Source organism: Protopterus annectens, chromosome 2.part1, assembly GCF_019279795.1.
Source record: "Protopterus annectens isolate FY-2018-M chromosome 2.part1, PAN1.0, whole genome shotgun sequence".
In the NCBI taxonomy this organism is placed as follows: domain Eukaryota; kingdom Metazoa; phylum Chordata; order Ceratodontiformes; family Protopteridae; genus Protopterus; species Protopterus annectens.
In genome coordinates, this window is record NC_056729.1 from 438,596,209 (window position 1) to 438,619,277 (window position 23,069).

At 35.9% G+C, this 23,069-nt stretch overlaps 1 protein-coding gene across 2 annotated transcripts in view; it reads left to right on the top strand.

Annotated features, from left to right (window-relative positions):
* Positions 1-11,879: 11,879 nt before the first annotated feature.
* The window catches only part of EDNRA (endothelin receptor type A), a 1,533,935-nt gene continuing 1,522,745 nt past the window's right edge, over positions 11,880-23,069 (top strand). For both annotated transcript variants that reach the window (XM_044062245.1, XM_044062244.1), the window contains exon 1: positions 11,880-12,471. The gene's annotated coding sequence lies outside the window, so the exon portion shown is untranslated. The remainder of the gene's footprint in view (positions 12,472-23,069) is intronic.

Genomic DNA, 23,069 nt, shown 5'->3' on the forward strand with positions numbered 1-23,069 from the left:
TTTTGTGACATTATATTTGAGATTGCTTTTTCAATGGACATTTTTCTTGGAGAATATAAAAAAAGAAAGACTGTAACCCATGGAATCTTTATCTAATAAAAGCATTCAACAGGGAAACAAAAATAAGATTCATGTACAATTTCAGAGGTAGGAAAGGAGTCCGTGAAAGGACATTTGAAAGCTTTATGCAAAGAAATACTAGACATTGCAAAAGTTTATGAGAAAATGGGTTTATGCACTGGTGGCAGGGATTGTAATATTGTATTAAAAATAGAAAGAGAAAAAATATACATATACCAAATATAGTAAATATGGAGGGGATAAGGTTGTTGTAAAATACTGGAGACAACCTAAAACATGTTTTTATGTAAAAGAAAGGCATTTGATAAGTAACTGTGACAAAAGAAAATGATATATGTGTCGGGAAATGGGACATGATACAAAAAATGAGAATTAAAATGTTATAAATGGACATTTATAGATGGGTTGCTAAAATGAAAATAAGCGTTAGGAAAAAGAAAAAGAAAGAAAAGAAAATGAACAAAGAGAAGACATTTTAGAAATACCACCAATGAATTTCAGAACAAATCAAGTACAAACCTGATAAACATACAAAATGCCACATGCTAGAATAGTAAGACTTATACTGACCCTGTTCTCAAAAAAATAAAAAACACTGCTTCCACAATGGGACGATTTATTGCATAAGTGCTTTCATTTTGCAAAAAGCCAAAACTTCTTCAGATACAATACAACAATTTAAAACCATGAATTTATACTAATTACAAAGTCATGTGTTCTCTTCTTCAACTGGTCACATGATTAACATTAATAAAATCCCTCACCTCACTTTCCTTAAACAATTGTGTAAAACCGTAAGTGCAACCTCACTATTTAAAGTTCTTTTGTCCGTATTAACACCCCACCACATAAAAGGCACAATGTTATAAATAATAAAATACACTATAAACAATATTTGTAGAAATTACTATATATACATATATATGTATATATATATATATATATATATATATATATATATATATATATATATATATATATATATATATATGTGTGTGTGTGTGTGTGTGTAAAATCTTAACCAGTCCAAAAGATACATACAAATTTTAATTGAAGATATAATATTTACCTACGACCTATCTAGCAAGCACTCTTAATTTAAGAAGTGGGGCTATGGATAAACTTTCATTAAGACCTGGACAAGAATTTGCATTTAACTTTAGTTACCATATCATTTCCTGTTTTTCCAATACCACCCCCCATGACCCACCTCTTGGGGATTTTTTCTTACTCTTTCCAATATAAAAAACTTAAAATAATGCCCTGAATGGTCCTTAATACACCTAAATAGTGCAATAATGGTTCTACCTTTCTTAATGTCATAAGTATGCTCATATATCCTGTCACACGGATGCCTTTCCATTTTCCTAACATAAAAATTGTTGCATATTTGACATATTGCACAATAAACAACCCCTGAGGTATCACAATTATATCTACCTTTAATGGAGACTCTCGTTCCATTAATTATGATAGTGGTACTTACCAAAATATGCTTGCAGAATTAGTTTACTTTTTTGTGAGATAACAGTTAGGAAGGGCAGCGAATCACAGTCAGAACACTTCGTTTCTTTAGCTATACCAACTTTCTCTCTTCATCATCAGATGGAACTGCTTAAGAAATGTTCATATCACTCTTTAAATGAACCTTCCCAACAAGCTGTGCATATTGATGTTGATTTATTTCAGTCATGTCAGGACAGTCATAGTTATGACAACACTCAGGACTTTCACACACATAACCAGAATTTTTGAAAGGTGTGGGCCATTAACCTCTAAAAATGACAAGGAGAAAACTTTGTTAAGCACCTTTCTGATATAGATAATTATAAGTGGATTGGTGAACATAATTGTTTTATTATGTGTTCAAGACATTAATGCCAAGAAACTCACCTTAAGATATTGGCATCCATGCTGACAACACATAAAACGGATACAGTCTGCTGATACACTCATAATTCTTTGTGATGCACAGAGATTTATCTTTTTCATGAACTACAAATTAGTTAAGCATAAGATTTAAAAAATGAAATGTGTTGTTCTGTCTTTGAAAGCTGGAAAAGCAGTGGGGGAGTGGTTGACATCCATATGTATTACATGTCTCATGGAAGCAGTTTATTTCAAAATGCTTTGTGTACTTGGCAGACAGCAGGCAAAAAATGGAGTTGAAAAGTATTTATTTATTTTTATTTATTTTATTTTACATTTGTTGGCCAGGCTAGTCTAACTGGATACATGTCCATTTTCAGTAGAGGCCCAGGGAGAAAAGCTCCGAGGAAGCACAAAAATATAATCACATATACAAAGATTAATTTCATGTTAAACATTGCTAAAAAGAAAGACTAGGAATAATCTCAGAGTTCCAGGGAGATAAGCTCTGAGGAAGCACAAATATAATAACATATACAAGATTAAATTCATGTTAAACATTGCTAGAAAAAAGACAAGGAATAATCTCAGTGGTCGTTTGTTCTTAGTGTGGTGCTAAGTAAAACATAATACAGATGTAGTTGCAGTATAACATGTAAAGGATAGCAGCTGAGTTAGATAAGTTATTAGTAAGCGGGTTGGCATAAAGAAGGACAACAAAAGTATGAGCTGTAATATTCAGAATATGTGTTAAAAACAGGTTTAATTGAAGAAGTTTTGAGGAGATAATAAGAAAAGATCTAGAAAGTTTGTTGTTAGTAAGAAAAGGAACAAGAATATAGAAAAGAGGAGTGCAGGTAGATCCAAGGAAGAAAGGTAATATATCACTCAGGTTTAGTACAAGGGCAAAACCACTGTGTTCTGAGAAAAAGTTTTAGTTTGTTTTTGAAGAATGATATTGAGGGAACAGAGGAAAGTTCAGTAGGAAGAAGGTTCCAGGATTTTCCAGCAGTATTACAGAAAAGAGAGTCTCCAGCCCTGTTGTTAGATTTACAAATATTTACCAGCAGTCTTTGTGATGAACGTAAGGTCTTAAGATTGTTGTAGGGGACAATGAGGGTAGATAGTATAGGGCTATCTGTAGGATGGTAAAGGGTTTTGTGGACAATGGTAAGTTGGTGGAATTTAAGCTGATTTTGTAATTCAAGCCATCCTAGTTGCTTTAGGTTAATACAGTGGTGGGTTCTGAAAGGGTTTCCAGTGGCAAATCTGGTTATGCTATTGTAGGCACTTTCCATTTTATTAAGGTTGATTTTAGAGAGGTTAGTGTATATGGGTGAGGCATAGAGAAGAGTAGAAATTAGGTGAGTATGAGCAATAGTTGTTCTTGCTGCAGGAGAGAGAAATGGTTTGATTCTGTAGAGAGAGCCCAGTTTTCTGTTAACAGATTTTAAGGTATTATTAATATGGGTATCAAAGTTAAGCTTGTTATCTATGGTGATACCAAGTAGTTTGGTAGTCGAGTCTGGGGATATAAGAGTATTGTTACTGGATGTTACTGTGAGGTTTAATGGGGGGGACTTACTAGTAGGAGTGAAAAGAAGGAGTTTAGTTTGTTTGGGGTTAAGTAGGAGACAGCGTTGAGTAAACCATAGTTCGACTGTGTTAAAGACCTTTTGGATGAGGGAGTAAAGCTCAGGTATGGATGTGGCTGAGCATATAAGTGTCAAATCATCTGCATATTGTATGCATGTAGCTTGGGGGATTGCTAGGTGAAGGTCGTTGATAAATATAGAAAATAGGAGTGGTCCTAATATGGACCCTTGGGGCCCCCTATGTTAATGGGTAGATAGCTAGATAGAATATTATGCCAAAGCATGGCCTGTTGTCTGTTTTCTAAATAGGATTGGAACCATTTTATAGCAGCTGCATCTAGTGACAGAGATTTGAGGATATTTATAAGTATTTGGTGATTTACCATATCGAATGCCTTGGATAGATCTATAAACAGTGCAGAGGAAAGCCTATTAAGGTTACGGTTTTTGTTGATACAGTGAGTGAAGGAAAGAAGGGCAGTAGTAGTGCTGTGTGAGGGTCTGAAACCATGTTGTGAGTTGGAAAGTAAGTTATATTGGATTAGGTGGTCTAGCAATTGTTTATGGATGCATTTTTCCATGATTTTAGCTAGGGGAGACAGAAGGGCAATGGGACAATAGTTGGAGAGTTCAGTGGAGTTACCTCCCTTATGAAGGGGAATAATATGGGAGACCTTCCATATGCTCGGGATGTGTCCTTCAGTGATAGTTCTATTAATAAGAATGGAAATGGGGTATGCTATAGATTTGGCTGCCTTTTGTAAGTATTCAGCGGGAATCTTGTCAGCTGAAGGAGTGCATGGTTTGAGCTTTTGGATGAGGGCTAGAATGTATGTAGTTGGTACTGGTTGGAAGAGAAAATGAGGGGGTGGGTTAGTGATTTGTTTGGATATAGGTAAGTCCTGAGTAGATAGCTGATTAGTAAGATTTTGTATGGCCTCAGTGAAATAGGTATTAAAGGTATTAGCAGTCTGTTTCGGATTCTCTTGGTCTGTGTCTTGTGGGTGTGGTGTGATGGATTGACCTGGGTGTAATAATTGATTAATACTTGCCCAGAACTTTTGTGGTTGATTATAGTGGGTCTGTTGGAATTGTAAGTAGGAGTTTCTTTTGTCAGTCTGCACTGCTTTTTTAGTTTCGTTTCTTAGTTGTCTGAAGTTTTGTTGATCTACTGGGTTTTTAGTTGATCTTGATTTGTTCCAGTATTTAATTCTGAGTTTGATTTTTTGTCTGGTTTCTTTTGAAAGCCATGGAGCAGATTTCATTCTCATTCTTATAGAGCGAGTTGGGGCATGGTGGTCTAGAATGGATAAGAAGTTAGAGTTAAAGTAACTGACAGCTTCGTCCAGTGGGAGGTATTTTAAGGGAGACCAGTTGCATGTTCTTAGTTCACTTTGGAAGAGATCGGGGTTAAAGTTTTTCTTGGTTCTAATTGTTCTAGATATGGTTAGGCTGGGTAGGTTGGTTTTATGCCTGATGATGTAGGTTAGTGAGTGGTCACTTACATCATCTGGGAGGGTACCAGATTCATATGTCTGGAGATGACTATTTGTGAGTATCCAGTCTAAGATACTTTCTTTATTATTAGGCTTGTATATCCTGGTAGTGGTGATAATGGTTTGTGGAAAAACAAAAAGGTTTATATGGCTTGTAGGGTTTAGACTGCTAAAACATTTCCAATCAATGTTAAAATCACCTAGGATGATGGTTTCTTGAGGTAAATTATGAGATAGGCAACAGAGGATATTTTCTGTTGTTTCAATATTATTACCAGGAGGGAGATAGGTACAGATAATAAAAATGGATTTTAATTTGTTAAGTTGGAGCTTGGTAATAAGAATTTCAGCGTTGAAGACTTGAGGTGGTAACAAGTTGTTGGTAGTAATCTATAGGTTGGATTTAAAAAGGATTGCTACACCACCACCCTTTTTGTTTGTACGGTCAAGTCACAAAATATTATAACCAGGAGGAATAATTTCATTGTGTTTAGTTGAAGGTTTTAACCAAGTTTCTGTTAAACAAAGAATGTCAAAGGAGTAGACATCTAGAACAGTGTGGAGTTGTGTAACTTTGTTATTAAGGCTATGTATGTTGAGGTGAGCTAGTAGCAGTGAATTAAGTGGTTTAGCAAGGGAGTGGATAGGATGGAGGTTGAGGTTATGGAGTTCAGTAGTAGTAGTAGTAGTAATAGGGCCTGGGTTAGGATGAATGTCTCCATCTTTCAATAAGAGTTGTAGATATTGAATTTTAAGATCTGGGAATTTCGTATATAGAGTGAGAGATTTTCTTGGCTTGGGAGAGTCATATCTAATGTGGGTAATCCTATGGAATTTTGCTGGTAGGAGTAGTTGCTATGTTAATATGGTTATTGAGTGTAGGTAGAGTAGTAGAAGTAGATAGTGTGTTGGGGTGGAGAGTTTGTGGATATATTGGGTGTTCATAGGAGGTTAGCAGGTAAGCTAAAGGTAGGGGTGGTAGAAGTATGAGTATGAGTATGAGTATCCTCTGTAAGAGGGTTGAGTAAGGTGCTAAATGCATCTGGGAGGGTAAGTTGTTAGGTTGTAGTTATTGGTTTGGAGGTACAGTTAAATGACTGTGCTAATAACTGAAGAGACTGGTTAATTTAAGGAGGTATTTTAATACTTGTTTTCATTGTGTTGCCATTTTGGAGGGGTCCTTTCCCTCAATGTGCTAGAATCTCAGAGCTGGTTCCCTGCAGCTAGATTAGAGAAGTGGAATACACGGCCTCCAATACCCCTGTCGGTAGGGAAAGAACTGGCTGTAATTTTTTTTTTAAAACATATACTTTCCTGACCTTGTCTTACAATTAACTATAATATTGTGATAAATAACAATTTAATCCTTATTGAGATGGCAGGTGCCATTCCTGCCTTTTATAATAAAATTGTCTGTAGTGAGAGCACAAAATGTTGCTCTGAGAGTTTATATAATTATCTATGCAGGATTTCAATTTGTGGTTATATTATTTGTATTTTTTTTTTTTTTTTGTAATAAAAAAGGTTTGTTCACTGCAAAATGTGCTTTTCTTTTAGTAGGGAAATACTGTTTAAACATATTGTCTGGGCTTTTATGAAACAATTACAATGGTGTTAAACAACTGCCCTTAATTTAGCTGATTGTCCTCCATAGGTTCCCTTGTTTATTGGACCTAGCATACTTCAAGTACAGTTGCCCCCTCCCCATGAAAGTATATAGGGAAAGATTTTAACAATTCTGTTATTTATCTCTCTAATCATGCACATCTGATGTAACCCCCACCAAATTTGGTATGATTTTTCTTGTAAACATTGCATCCTATAGCAGTATCCTGAGGTCTACAATACAATTTGGATCAAAACAATCAATTGTGATCACAACATTCAGATACACATTTTTGGGAGGTTAAGGTGTTAAAAAGCATAGTTTCTTTATGTGGGAGAGTTGCAGACCTTACATCTACTAGTGGCTATTAGAATTCACTTGTAGGGGGCAAAGAATTGTTATCCACAAGCAACTTGGCATAAGCAAATGGGAAAATGATCCCATAAAAAGCAAATGCATACCACAAATAGGACCAAAAAGATCCATTTGTCAAAAATGCACAATAGTGACTGTTTTGTTATTTGTGCATTTTCCACAGCAGCCTTTACTTCATTATAAAGATTATGGTTCATTACATACAACAGAGGGACAAAGTGATAAAACTGGGGACTAAGCAACTATTGTCAAAAGAAAAAAATAAGAAATTCCATGTTGACCCACTAACAGAAAACACAAAGACATTGGAAAACAGATGAGTTGTCATACCATTTATTGAGCTAAAATATATTTTGCAATTACTGAAGCTTTTCAGTTAGATTGAACCTTTCATCAAAGAGTCACAAAGTTACTGTTTAGATACAATGCTTAAATCTCCACTTGTGCCTAGAAAGGGAAGTACATGATTTATTTACAATTGGCTAAAAAAGAAACTTGAAAAATGCTAATATGCAGAAAAATGTACATCTCAGAGACAGTGTGTGTGTTTGACAGAGGGCGAGAGGGGGACTTTGTGAGCCTGAAACTGTAAAAGACCAAGTCATGGCCTGCTATAAATAAAATCAAAGTTTGGCATGTTACATTAGAATTACTGTTCATTTAGCAGAGCAGATAACATTCAGAGAAACTGCACCGTTAATTAGACAATAAATCACAATGTGAGAGATGTGTAGGGAGATTAGTTATATCCAGAGAAGGGAAATAAGAAGTTGTCATTTGTAATCTGTTAGTCTGTCTAAACAAGCAATCTATGTGAGATAACATAAAATATGTATTAACAACAATGTCCAAGTCACAATGACAAGAAAGGCAGGGTCTATCAAGAGAGTAAGATATAGTGTTAGAATATGTAGATGTTGTGTGCAGCTAATATACTACACAAATCGTGGTTTATGTAACTGAAAGAATATGGGGGGATGAAAGAAAGAAAGAGAAAAAGAAAGAAAGAAAGAAAGAAAGAAAGAAAGAAAGAAAGAAAGAAAGAAAGAAAGAAAATGTGTAATTATGTCAGTGTATGTTTCTGACAGATACCTCTGATGCATGGCAGACAGGACAAAGTTTTGTTCTACTGTTAAAACTCTCTGAACATTAAAACCTTACAGACTGTTAAGTTTATGGTTACTACCATATTGACTCGAATGTTGCCTGTGTTGTATTCATTTTCTTGTCACGAAAATAACAAAGGTGCAAAAATACTGACCACAGTGAACTTAAAACCTATTGTTAACATTCTGATGCAGTCAACTATTTGGATTAAGGATAAATTCATAATAAAATCATGCGTTACCATAAAGAAGTATTTTTTGCTTTTCACTACACCATATTTGTGTCGACTGTAAATTGCTCAGAGAAAATGTTCTGAAGTACTGTGGTGTCCCATAAAACCGATGTTCAGGTTCAAACTGCTGACTGTCAGACTGACAAATGAATGAGCTGAATCTCCATTGTTCTTCTTTACAAAGATGTACAGAAATGTCCTTGAAGAACCATAACTGCCATGTTTGATACATAATTATCAAACTGGGAAAGGTGTGCTGTCTTGTTCTGTCTGTCTCTCTCTCTTTCTTTTAGTTAATTAAACCACCACCTGTGTGGTGTACTAACTCACACAACATCCATACATTCTAACCCTGTATCTAGATTTATTCTCTTGGTAGTCCCTGCATCCTCATCTCTTTGAACTATACATTATTGCTAGTTCATATTTTCTGTTAACCTAAACATCTACCTCACAAAGATTGAATGTTTGATGAGATGAACAAATTACAAATTGTAACTTTGCTTTCCTTTCCTGGATTTAACTAATCTTCCTGCACTCTTGTATTGTGATTTATCATCTAATTAAATATCAGATTAATCCCTCTGAGCATTATTTTCACTGCTAAATGAACACTGACTATAATGCAACATGCTAAACTTTATTTATATATTCTATTAGCCTTTGGCATCTGGGAAAATCTGACTGGGCAAAGCCCCTTTTCAGGAGAGGCCTGGGGAGAAAAGTTCAATGTGACATACTTTTTCACAGGCATTTAGCATACTCTTAACAATAAAATGTACAACATAAAACATAGCTATGCATAGTTTAACAACTGATCATCATGTTAAGTATACTATACAGTATTTAAAGCATATTAAAGTCACACATATCAAAAGCACATTAAACATTATTTTACACTTTACATATAAAGCCACATTGATATTTTAGTATACAGACAGCAGATGAGGCATATGCAAGTGTTATCTGACCAATTATTCACTTACAACATGTAAGGTGAGAAGGTGTGAGGATTTTGTGATAGTCACTTGATTTGTCTAATTAATGGAAACGATACAAGAGCAGAATTGTTTTGTTGATAGGTATGATTTCATTGGAATTATAAAATGTAGACGGGAAATTATTACACTAAGGAGGAGGCTTAGTAATTGTGGTGTTACAAATCCAGGACCATCTTGTTGACAAGTGTGTTTTCAAGGAGATTTTAAATAGTAGATGAGATGAAACATTTCTAATGTATGTTGGGAGAGAATTCCACAGTTTTGCAATGTACACAGAGTATAGGTTGTCACCATTATAGTTTTTTGATTTTCAGGTAAGCACTAAGTGTTGGTTCAGTGAACACAGTTCTGTGTGAAGCAAGTATCCATTTAATAACTGGCTAATGGTTTAATAACTGGTTAATAAGTTTAATAACTGGCTAGTAGTTTGATGGCTGGGTTGGAAGTGAAAATAAAATTAGCTCATTTTTCTTTAGATTTAGGAATAGTTTCGATTGCTGAAGCCATTTATATATATATATATATATATATATATATATATATATATATATATATATATATTGTAAAGAACTGCTGTAAGTCATCTTGGAGCTGTTTGGCTGAAGACACAAGACATATCAGTGTTGAATTTTATTTTTTTTTATAGCAGGGCATGATCTGGACTTCTACAGTTTCAGGCTCTCTCTCTCTCTCTCACACACACACACACACACACACACACACACACACACACACACACACACACACACTCTCTCTCTTTCTCTCTCTCTCTCTCTCCCTCACTGAAGTATAGTTATATAGAACATCCAAGCTGACCATTTTTTCCACACCATCATTTTGCAGGTTTCTTTTTTAGCCAATTGGAAATAAATGATGTACTGGCCATTCTAGGCACAAATAGACATTTAAGCACTGTATCTTGTATTCTATTTCTACTGGTACTACAGTAATCAAGTTCCTCATTGTCTGACTGTATTCTATAAGTGCTAGGATCTTGTAACTAGTTAAAGTTACATTATTGCATTTTGAGTTGTAATTAAATCACACTGTTGGCAAATGTATCTAAACCAAAACAAAATATAAATCCTGTGAATGTGTATTTATCTGTATGTAAATCAATGTGTGCACTCTTTTCTTTGTGGAGCTTTTCTCCCCGGGCCTCAGCTGAAAATGGACATGCATCCAGTCGGACTATCCCGGTCAACAAATGTAAAATAAATAAATAATAAAATAAAAATCTATCATCTATAACATAATAACCCCAAACAAAGAACTCATGCCAGGTCAAAAGCTAAAGTAAGTTCACAACCTACCTTGGTCCAATAAAAAAGCATTGCGCTTCACATTAATGTTCCAGTGTCTTTCTATCAACTGTTATCATGAATATCTTTTTTTAAAGACAATATGGAGAAAAAATACCTGCTGTTACACCCCCCCACCCCCCATCCCAATAAAATGTATCAATCTATTTTTGACTGCAGAGCTTGGTTCAGCTGAAAGTCAATGCCAGCTTCAATGAATACTCTTTAAACTAAAAAAAAATCTAAGCACACAAATACCGAAATAGAATGCTGTGACTAGAAAACTGCTTAAAATAAGTGTTTGGAATATATGCTAAACAGCATCAATTAAAATGGTGGAATAAGTCATGCTAGAATAATATGTGTTATTATAATTTAAAGTAGCAGTATGAAAATAGCGGATAGGCGGAAGTGAAAATGTTCATCATCTTATTATGCAACATCAACTACTATACAATTATGAACGTGTGTGTGTGTGTGTGTGTGTGTGTGTGTGTCTGTGTGTGTCCGACTGCGCGAGCACCCAGGGGAGTGAAGGTAGAGCGAGGGCACAGAGACCGGGAAATTACATTTTGTTTAAGACAGAAACTTCATTGTATAGTTATATTCGTAATAAGTTAATAAAGTCGTTGCCTGTTTTTTAAATAGAGTCATTTTAATTTCATGGTGGAAGTGACTTTACTTGGTTTTTGTTTCATTTTGCAAAGTGAGTTTATGGTGAAAAAGATTTCACTATGAAAATCGTTTATTGCGTAGCCAAGCTCATTGCATTTTTTAGGTCTAATATAACCTACAAGTCCAATGTCTTCTCTTGCATTGTTATCTTGTTCATCTACAAGTAGGGGCGCATTTTTACTAAGTGACCAGTATAATGCTCGCACTTTTAGACGAGGTTTGTAAAGCATAGTTGTAATGTAAAAGTTAGGATTTGTGCCACTTCTAGGGCAGGAATCCCAGACCAGGGGACTGAGCATGAAAGGGACAATAAATAATTAACAGTCTTTGTAACTGATGCCATCCTTTTGAGGAGTGGGCATGCTCAGTGTCCTCTGAGGAAATGGGTGCAGGACCTAACATTTCCCTTGACATTTCCTGATGCCTGAAGGGTACTGCTTGTATTTACTCCCTGTTCTTGGCTCTTGTGGGATTCTCAGTCTGTGGAGGCGGAGACACTCAATCCCACCCTTCTGGCGAAGATGATGATTTTTGGAAAAGCTTATTGGAGCAATCTAATGTTCAGCTGGAAGGAACGGGAGCAGCCGGTGGAAGCTGGAAAAGTCGTGTTTATTGTATTAGGAAGTTAGGAAGCCTTGTTTTCAGTTGTGTCCTGTCAGTGTGTAACCTGTCGTTGTGCAGTGTCTGTGGGTGCGAACAACAAGTTGGGAACATGCAGTAAGGTACTGATCCAATCCCAGATGTACAGAGTCCTCTCAAGTTCTTTGAGTTGTGAAACAGGACCCCGGATGACAGGTTAGTGTGGGCAAAGGCAGGAAACCCGGGCAACACAGAAAGACCCTGCGTACCTCAAAGAGGTGCTGTTTGTCCGAAGGGGTCGAAGAAAAGGGCTGTGTACAAGTGTTGGGAATTTGCCTGACGCGAATGATTGTATTTTGTCAGAAGCCGGGACTTGCAGGATCTGTGTGGTGCGTTGTGTAGCGGATCTCTAAAAGTCGCATAGGTACTTTGGGACAGACATTTTGAAGTTGTACCCTACAGATGTGGCATATTCTCGGCATATGCTCTCGAATGTAACACTGGAAAACATTTGAAGTTTTTTGTATGCATTTTCAGTATTTACTTCAGAAAAGGTAACGGAAAACATTTAATCCCTCACTTTTTTGTGTTCTGTTATCTAATATTAAAATGTATTGTTTATCAGCACATGACTGTAATTATTTTGTGTCAGTATGGTTTGTTTTCATTTATATAAATGTACGATTGCCTATGTCATAAGTGATAATGTAATAAAGATGTTTCTTGTTTTAAAAAAATGAGAGTACGTGCGGAAAGGAGTGGACCGCATCTGAGGTGTTCTGATCAGTCTGATGTCATGTGTGTGTGTGTGTGTGTGTGTGTGTGTGTGGGTGTGTTCAAAATTGTTATAATCCGGTCTCTGAGGAACTTAAGCGTATTTCATTTTAAGTCTTAAAAAGTCCACGTTCCACACTGTTTTCCATGAAAAGGGTCTGTCACGCGTTGTTACATTATAAGTAGTGCTTCGTAATTTAGAGACGGAAGGTTGAAACTGAGCCAAGATGATGAGGAGGGAAATGTGTATTGCTATGAAATGGGAAATGCCTTAGTTAGTCCCCTGAATAACATTATCAACTACAATTACTTGTGAGATAATTATAGAAATGAACATAACAGTACATTTTTACTGCACATTAGTACTATAATTAAAACTACAATGTCAAATGCAAGTTGGTAGTTTAACCTGCTTTGAAAATAGTGTATATCTGTTCTTTGATTTGGGATAGTATCTGATGTTCAAAATGCTACGAACTTTAGACATTTACCTGCAAAGTACAGTTTATTTATACTTTCACTGATATGGTCATTTAGGCACACTAGGGAATATAGAAGTCTGAACTGTTGTTAAGTAAAAAATTGCAGGACAAAAACAATAGTTAAATCAGTGCTGGGTAGTTTAAGCACTTTTTAAATCCATCTTCATTTAGTACAAAATAAATGTAACATATTTAAACATTTATGAATGTATGTTATAAGAATGCAACGTTATCTTCAAGCTCTAAAACTTCTTGAATATACTGGTCAGTTAGAACACAGGAAATATGTTGTTTACATAGCCGTCAATTCTTCAACAATATGAACTAACTATATATGCTATTTACAGCTGTTTGATGAAAAAAAAAAGAAAAAAAATCATGTATTGGTGTGTTATTTAAGATCTGTGTCAAAGGGCTTTCACAAACATGTCTTGTAACGCAAACATTACTCTGAAGCGCGCAGGTAAAAACTGAAGACTGACTTTATTGATATCTTGAAGAGATATAGTAACTTTGGAACCGGCTGGTTAGAAGTGTGGTTAGAATTAGTGTGTTAAACAAGTCTAAATCAAACTTTGGTTGGAAGAGTGGCTGACAATAGTTTATTTAATATGAGGAATACTACAGTACTAGATGGCTTTGTAGCTTAAAATGAATGATTCATGCTATCTGTGAACTCTGAATCCAAGAAAGGTAAACAGTGAAAAAAAAATGACTGTCAGATCTTAGTATACATATTACTAATTTACAAATATTCTCATATGTAACAACACACTGCTGAACAAGCAGTACTTATTTTTTAATTCTGATCGGTGTATACTGTAACTCATGTCATACAATTTACATTTGTTAAAGCTTCTACTGCAAATCTGGCATCTCGGTGACTTCCTGGATATGATAGATTTCAGTTAGCAAATTTTATTTGACTAAGCACTGACCAGATCAAATATAGATTTTAATCAGGGAAGGACAGAATGCATAACTGTCCACATAAGTGGTTGGGGTCTTATGCCACGGGTAAAAAATGTTGTGCTTGTGAAGCACAACCACTTTCAGTTAATTATTGGGATTTGCAATTTTACACAGCTAGGTTAAAAATAGAAATTTGGTTAAATAATTAATATTTCAATTGTGCAAAAAAAAAAAAAACTATATATATATATATATATATATATATATATATATATATATATACACGTACACCATAAAAACAAAATTACCTTGAAATTGTATACAAATAAATGACATGTTATTTCCATGATTACCACTTATACATGCTTCCAAATCAGAGGTAATAAGCTTTGTTTAAAACTGTTACTATAACAGTTAATCAGATGGTAGCTGATGTTGTACTTCTGCATCAGGTAAATTTGTTATACTTAATCTTCTACATAACTGACTACTAAAACGTAGACAGTCCCTTCAGTGAGTCTTTCCAGTATAGTTGGTAAAAGAGTATCATACCAGTGCAAGTACACAGAATTTTGAATTTGGGCATTACATGGCAGCTGTAGCATAATAAAAACTTCACGTGTTTTATTAAAAATAAATGGACAGAGTAATAAAAACAAAGCAGCAAGGATGACTCAAATCAAAACAAAATAGCAAGAAAGATTAAGTACTAAAAATAGAACAAAATTTTGAGAAACATAGTTATATTCTTCTTTTGTTTTTTCCTGGTTAGGGGTTGCCACAGCAGATCACCTGTCTGCTCATGATTAGCAGTGGAGTTTTACAGTGTGAAGTTGCCAGCCCAGCACCCAACCTTCCACAGAAGGCACACACTCACACCTAGGGCCAATTTAGAGTGTCTAATCCACCTACAGCATGTCTTTGGGAGAAAACCAGAGCATTTGGAGGAAACCCATGTAACCACAGGGAGAACATGCAGATTCCACACAGAAGGCACCCCAGCTGACGATTGAACCTGGAGAACCTCTTGCTGTGAGGTGGCAATGCTAACCACTGCACCACAGCAGCCTCCCCTGAGAAACAGAAATATAGAAACATAGTTATATTAAGTAAGAAAAAGCCCATCTGCTCAAACACTTTTCTGAGCTACATTAATAGGCAGTGGTTGGGAGGTTGGTATAATGGTTAAGGTGTTTACCTTACAGACATAAGGTGCAGAGTTTGATCCTCAAATAGCTGGATATGCTTAAAATGGTTCACAAGGGCAGTTAGTGTAATGCTAATCTATGACCAAAGAAGGCAATGTGTCACTTATATAAAGTGGAATTTTTCAAAACGTGTTTTCCTGAGTTGTGTTGGCTTGAACTTAATACTTTTCAATAATCACAATTTAGGCACTTTGTCATAACAGTTTTAATAATGTACAAATGTTTCCAACATACAGTATTCGCAAAGGTGCAGGAGAATGAGGATTCCACCCTGTCACAGAATTATTTCGATTAACATGTCCAATAAACAGTACTCACAGGCAATAGAAATTGATGAAGTGGAACTCAGTGAATTCTGTCTTACATAAATGCTTCATAATCGTGAACGATATAAGAGTATTTTCAGGCAAAATCTGTTCTCAAGATCCCCTACATACAAACATACATATATACATTGTACCACCCATTCTCCTAGAGAGAGGGAGAGACATAAAGAGTAAGAGAGAGAGAGACACACACACACACACACACACACACACACACACACATATGCACACTGTTTTCTTTCTCTCTATATATATCACTGTTTGTCTTACAAGGTGACATCCTCTGCTTGGCTGAAGATTATTTTGACAAAGTAATACCAAAAAAAAAAAAAAAGAATTACTAAATTAGTTGTTTGGCCTTCGATGTTTATAGGAAAAAGTGCATATTATACAATGCTGTAAAACATTGAGATGTACTATGTGCATCTCTCACTGCATGCCCTTTGGCTCAAACACACACCCTTCAGACTGATGTCTTAACAGTAACTGTGGGTATGTAGTAGAACTATACACTGCAATGCATCCTTTCTGCCCCATTGTTTGCTTGCAAGATAAAGCATGTTGTAGAAAGGCAGTCGCTCCTTTAGATGTACTCCTGCAATGTTTACTCTGTTACATAATGCTGCCATTTTCTGTCAGTAATTTTTTGCTGCATGACATAAAACAGGATACATGGTTCTCAGATTAGTGAATAGTTAAGTAGTTACCATAGATGAAATGAAGAGAAAGTGTCACAGTTTAAAATAACAATAAAAGGACTTCTGGCATTCTCCAGCAATACTTTCAGTGAAGGAAGCATATGCAGCAAAACCCTTTTGCAGCACAATTATTTTCCAGTATAGCACTGTGGTTTTGCAATAACTGGCGCAGGTATAACCATTTAGCTGTTTATAGTATCTTGATCCAAGACTCTAGACTACCCCCGACAGTTAGGGTCACGTAATGTAAAATACAAGTGTAAGAAGGAGCTAGACTGATATGGTACATTTGTATTTATCAAGGAGGCTGGGGCAGGTGACGTGCAGCATGCTTCAACTAAGCAGCAAGAAGTCATGTCGGTTGTGTTACAGTAAGCTAATGCCACACCTTTACCAGATTTGAGAATGGTTATATCAGAGCTTCATCTCACTAGGAAAGGCTTGCATTTCACTGTGATACACTGCTAAAGTGTCTTGTTATAACCGTGATGCGCATTTGTGTTGTGATAAGAGCTCATTTGAGACTAGTTGTTAACTACAGGTTGAAGTACGTTTTCTGTTTGTTTTATTGCACACAACTTACCATTACAAATTTCAAGGCAAGACATCCCTTTCAGCTTGCATAGATTCAGGAAGTTTTCAAAAAATAAGCGGCTATAGCATGTAGTTTAAAGTGAAATTAATTAGTAGGGGAGTACAGAGGGATACATGTAACCAGTGCATCTAATAATAACTAAACATTGTTGACTAAAATGTTATAATTATGTCATTGTTGAAATTTTTTTTGTGGTAAAATTGACAAACATATGTAATTATGATACCAGTTAGGGACATTTAAGCTAAAGGTTTTCTATTGATTACAGTAATGTCAGAGTACCATTTCCCACATTAAATTTACTAAAGAGGCAGCAACTGTGGGGGTACTCTAAATATTTAGATATACTCAAATGTTTTTATAATCATCTCTTAAATTCTTCATCTCAGACAGAGGATATATGTTACAGCCTCAGTAGTGCTAGGTATACTCCTTAGCCGTGTACATTTTCACAAAATGTCCAGACTTTTACCTCAAAATTTTGGTCAGTTCCTCTTAAAATTGGTGGGTTTCTTGCTAATCATTGAAGCTTGAAGCTGTCAGATAATGACAGACATTTGAGTTTCAAAAGTTCATATCCTTCAGAAAATACATGCTAACACAAAACCTGTTATTCTAGCTAGTAGCAACTTTCTAAGTTTTTAAGAGTAGTATTTAAAATCTGTCCCTGACTTTCAGCCTTTGTTGGTCCCATTCTTTTTTATGTTCACATTTCTTGCACATAACGATTTAGAGGTACAGTGGGAAGTAAATGAGAAGTAGCTTTTAGTAAAAAAAAAAAATATCTATGACTTGGGTTTCCAAAAGCATGCTGTGAATAACTATGTCCAGATAATCTGAACTTTTGACTCTTCTACTTGGAATACTATATACACCAAGTTTTCAATAAAAGTTTGTATTTATTAGTGAAGGTCCACAATTCAGAGCATTTTACTGACAATGGTGTTCTGTTTTTAAGAATATACATAATTTGAAATATAGGTAAAACTGACTTTTTAAGTTATGAGCATTAATTTCCAGTTTTCATGATGATGTATTACTAAATGATCTTAATTCCTACAGATATACACACACAAACATATACAGAGATATAAAAACACATATAATTTTTGTGCTTCTGAAGATGTTATTTATGGTCCACTTGTATTGTACCTGTTGTACCTTCATTTGTGTTTCCATGTATTGGATATTTGATCTGATATTTGCACTTTATGAATGGGTTACTTATAAATATTTTGCACAGTTTCTTTGTTTTATACTGTACTTATGTCTGTAGTATAAATAACTTTTAAATTTAGGCATGTAATTTTTCCTTTATGCAGGAGCTACAAAGTGAACTTACACATTAGCAGCAGGTGCACTGAGCATGAGCTAAAACTAAATGATAAAAGTTCAATATCGCTGCATTTGTCAAACATGCCCTCCACCCAGCATATAGTACAGAAGCTCTGATATAACCATTCTCAAATCTGGTAAAGGTGTGACATTCCTGTCTCAGGTGATGGGCTAGTTTCTACATAACCTGTTTAGTTTCACAAGACAGACTTAACAGGTTTCCAGTGAAAGGATTTAAAATATCCTCAAGAGATGTTATCGTGGAGATAGGGCATTTATTGATGAAGTGCGGTAGGCTCATCCATTTGCATAAGGAGTGTGTGGCACTTTGCTGCCTTACTTAAAATCCCTTGATTTATAGCCCATTGGTCTACTGGGCAAGACTGTATGGGTTTTGTTTCAGTGGTCATCAATAGCTGTACAATGTTCATTCCTAAAATATGTGTAGTATTAAAAGTAATGTATTGTGGTATTTTACTTTACAGTTATTGTGACCCATAGGAAACAGTCTTTGCTAAGGAAGAATGCATTCAACTGTTCAATAAACAGAAGTCAATGAAGGGTTGCAACCTTTCACACCCCTGGACAGAGAACTGCTATGTCCACTGGTTTACCTCTGGCCTTAATATAATCACTTTGAGGCCAAGCAGCTTGGTGAAGAGGGTAATTCCCTCATTGACCTGGTCCTACAGTACTGGAATAGTTGCACTTGCAAACTTTCACATATTGGTGCATTCATAAACAGATGTAGATACAGCACATATTCACACAGGAAAACTGTGTTTTTATCAGTTTTCCTAATGAGGAAAAAATTCCCTACATGTAATGAAAGTAGCCCTCAGTGAAAAATGCTCTGTTTGCTAAGAAAGTTTATTTCTCTTTATAAAAAACAATAAAAACAGGAAAATTAAGACTTCCCATGAATTTCAGCTGCCATTGGAAGCTAAGAATATTTACAAATCCTTTTTTGCTTACATGAGAAATTAAGAAATAACATCCCACATTGCTCTGAACTCATTAAGAATGACACTACCTACTTTGATCCAGTGAATTTCACAAACGTACTGGCAAGCAAATTTAGTGCTAACTTCATCCCAGAAACATCTGTATAAACCCACATGTACCGAAGCACATAAAACCCCTGAAATCACAAAAGAACACTTGTTAAAAGCACTTTTCAAAAAAAAAAAAAAAAAACTTCTGTGGGGCATATTAGGTTGCCTGCTGAACAGCACTAAATTTGCATTGCTGGACCCGCTACTACAACTATTCAACTGGAGCTTATCCAGTGGCTTAACCCCCAAGGTTTTGTGCGCAGCAGTTGTAATGCCTGTTTATAAGGGTAACCCCACCAAAGACCTCAGAAATTACTGACCCATCAGCCTGATGAGCCGCATCTGCAATACTATGGAATGGGACATAAACGACCTGATAAACTGCAATCTCAAAAATCTTATATGACACGACTCCCAGCAGTTTAGCTTTGTTATGTGTAGATTCTGTCTAATGGCTCCAGTAATTTTTTAAGACCATAACACAAGCTATGGACAGTGGTCACACTATCCATCTGGCATACTTCAACCTCACCAAAGCATTTGTTACTGTACCACATGCCAACATTGTCAAAAAACTAAATGCACTCCAAACTGATCCCTTTGTAGTTAGATGAGTAGCTAACTGGCTGAAGGACAGAGCCCACACTTTAAGGGTGACGGCTTCAGCCTCAGAGATCATGGAAGCAACCAGTGGGATAACACAGGGGTTTGTGCCAGGACCTTTGTCATTTGGCATATACTTCTGTGATCTCCAAATCCAAAATCAGATAAGGTGGTTAACCACATTTGTCAGAGATTGTAAACTGGGTGTTGTACTTAAATACACTTCCCTTATGCAGGAGCTACAAAGTGGACTTACACATTAGCAGCAGGTGCACTGAGCATGGGCTAAAACTAAATGATAAAAATTCAATATTGCTGCATTTGTCAAACATACCCTCCACCCAGCATATAGTACAGAAAACACCACACTCCAAAGTGACAGTATTGTAAGAGGCCCTAACACATTGGTAGATAACTCCCTCTCCTTTGGCCATCATCTTGCAGCAGTGGTCAGAAAATCCTTCTGTCTCATACAGTTAATCAGAAAGGGAATTTTCTCTAGGTCCAAAGCAGTATTGATCCCTCTATATTCTGCATTGATCAAACTCATCATAGAATACAATGCTTCAGTTGGAATGCATCTTAATAAACATATCAAGCAATTAGAGAAAGACACCAAAGGTTCCTGACAAAAAAGATCATAAAACTAAAGAACATGGGCTATCAAAATAAGCTAGAGGCCTTGTTGTCTCTGTATTTGGTGCCTTACAGACTACTTAGGGACGATCTTTGCCTTGTCTTCTGGGCTACTAGAAATCCAGCAGTTTAGTACATCTTATTTCTTCTCAAATCAGAATCTAGTCCTGCAAGCACTAGAGCCAGAGATCTGAACCTACTTCATGGTGGAGAGACAGATTTGTCACAAAATATTTGGAATAAACTTCCTCTCCCAATCAAGCAATGTGACCAGTATATTCACTTAAGAAGGAATGAAACAGTTTGATGGAGATTCATAAATTCACTCCAGGTATTACATCCCATTCATTCTTTGAAAAATAAGGTAAGGTCTAAGAGAGTAGAATGTGCAACAGTATCAAAATTTTGAAGTGCTGGTGTCTGTCTCACCTGTTTTGTAATGTGACATGATCATGGTTAGCTTCTGGTCTCCACATGCTCCTTCTTCACTTTATTTTATAACCCTCAGTGAAGAGCTGTGCTTTGACCACAAGTCCCTCCTTACAACATTGCTCCTCCACTATTCTAACTATATCCACAGGTAATGTTCACTGATATCCTAAGTTGTAGAACTCCTGTTACTACGCAGTCAGCCCTGTACGCTAAGCATGTAATTGGTTCTCAGCTGGGTTGCAGCTCATGTGTTTCCTGCACTCATTATGAAGTGCAGTTAGCTGTGACCAGCTTTTTGTGCTAGTATCACACATGTTACTTGTATGGACCTTTATGCTTTGCAGTGTAATATCGTAGCATGTCACTGTTGTGTTGTCAGCTATCAGTTGGTAATGATTCATTTAGCAGTTTTAGCTTACTGAACCATCCCTTCGACTTCTTAAATCAGAAGGAACTTCACTGCTGAGGTATAACTAGTTTCCTGCTTTTATGGTGCAAAGAATTAAGTTGATTTATCACGTCAATTTCCTTGTTCCACTGTAATATACCAGAAGTAAATCTGGCTGTAGACAAGTTAAAGATAAATGTCAAGAACTTGAGAATAATTTGTGTCAGTACTTGCTGTTTTATTTTTCCTCTGCTCTGTGAGGAGGCATCACTACATTACACTTAAGACACAAACCACTTCCCCTCCAGCAGTGTGCAGATGTTCTCTTACAGGCACTCATATCCAAAATCTTCAGCAGCAACAGTGCACTCATACACACCTCAGCATCGTTCACAAATCATTTGCATCACCAGCTGTAGTCCAATGCAGAGAGTTCAAATGGGATGCAGGGACCCCCCCCCCATGAAGTTATGCAATGCTTACCCCTTCTTAGCCTATAAACTGTGGAGCCAGTGTCCTAACAATATCAGAAAGTGCCAAACAGAAAAAAATGTGGTCAAAATTACTAGACCTACTGCAAAAATAGCTGCATGCCTATATTATATACAGCTTATAAGTACATAATTCACCACAACTCTGATTGCTACTCTTTCACATAAAGTACTTTAAGTGTAGTCCTTAGATGTTGTCGTCTTCCTTAATCTATGTAAATGTTATAAATTATGCCATCTCAAGTTGCTGTTGCACACAGCATGAAACCTAGCGATAGTGCATTGAATGTTGCAGTCTCTTTTGTTGCATTATGCCTTCCTGTATTCTAACGAACTTTGTCTACATTATCTAGAAATGTGAACAATCCTAACTGCAGCAACAAGGCATTCTACACACTTTACACATTTTTCCATCATTTTCCTGTCTATCTACATTATATATGTAAATGTTATTTATCTGGACTGGAAGTGAAATTGACCCTGTTGGATCCGACTGCTAAGTTTGTCAAAATAAATTAATAAATAAGAAAGGTTAAAAAAGAAAACATAGCTCTCCATTTGACCATTTCCTTATTAAAAAGGAAGAAAAAACATGGGTGTCAAATATCTTTTTCCATGTCACTGTTTTGTACCCTTAAGATGAGAACAGTTCTAGCAAATTAAAGCATGCATGCTCTAGGAGACAAGATAAGGGGATAGATACTATGGCTACATGAAGCAATTGGGGAGGTGGATCATGAGGGTGATGACAATATATTATTGTTTTTTGTATAAATTTATGTATAATTGTTTGCAGATGTATATCTAAAGGGACTGTTTTATGTTCGAAGCTTAGAAGGGCTTGATTGACAACTGTAACACAGAAAATCAGTTAAAAACATATAAAGAAAAAAAAGTGCTAAAATTGTAAACTGGCTCCAGTACAGGCAGCCTGCATGTATTAGTCACCAAAATAACTGCCCTTTTTGATAGATGATTACAGACTTCATCTTGCAGCCATGAGTTTGAGTCCTTCGTCTCTGCATCCATACTGTGTGATTCTCTGCAAGCATTTTAAAAGACAACTGTCTGAAGTCATTCATATCTTGTAGTTCTGTCTTATAAAAGAAGTAAATTAAATGTTTTTGAAAACTCAAATAGTTGAATACTATTCTTACTAACGTCCACAATAATTAAGTTTTAAAGAAAGTCATCAGTAATCTAGCTGAGTACTATTG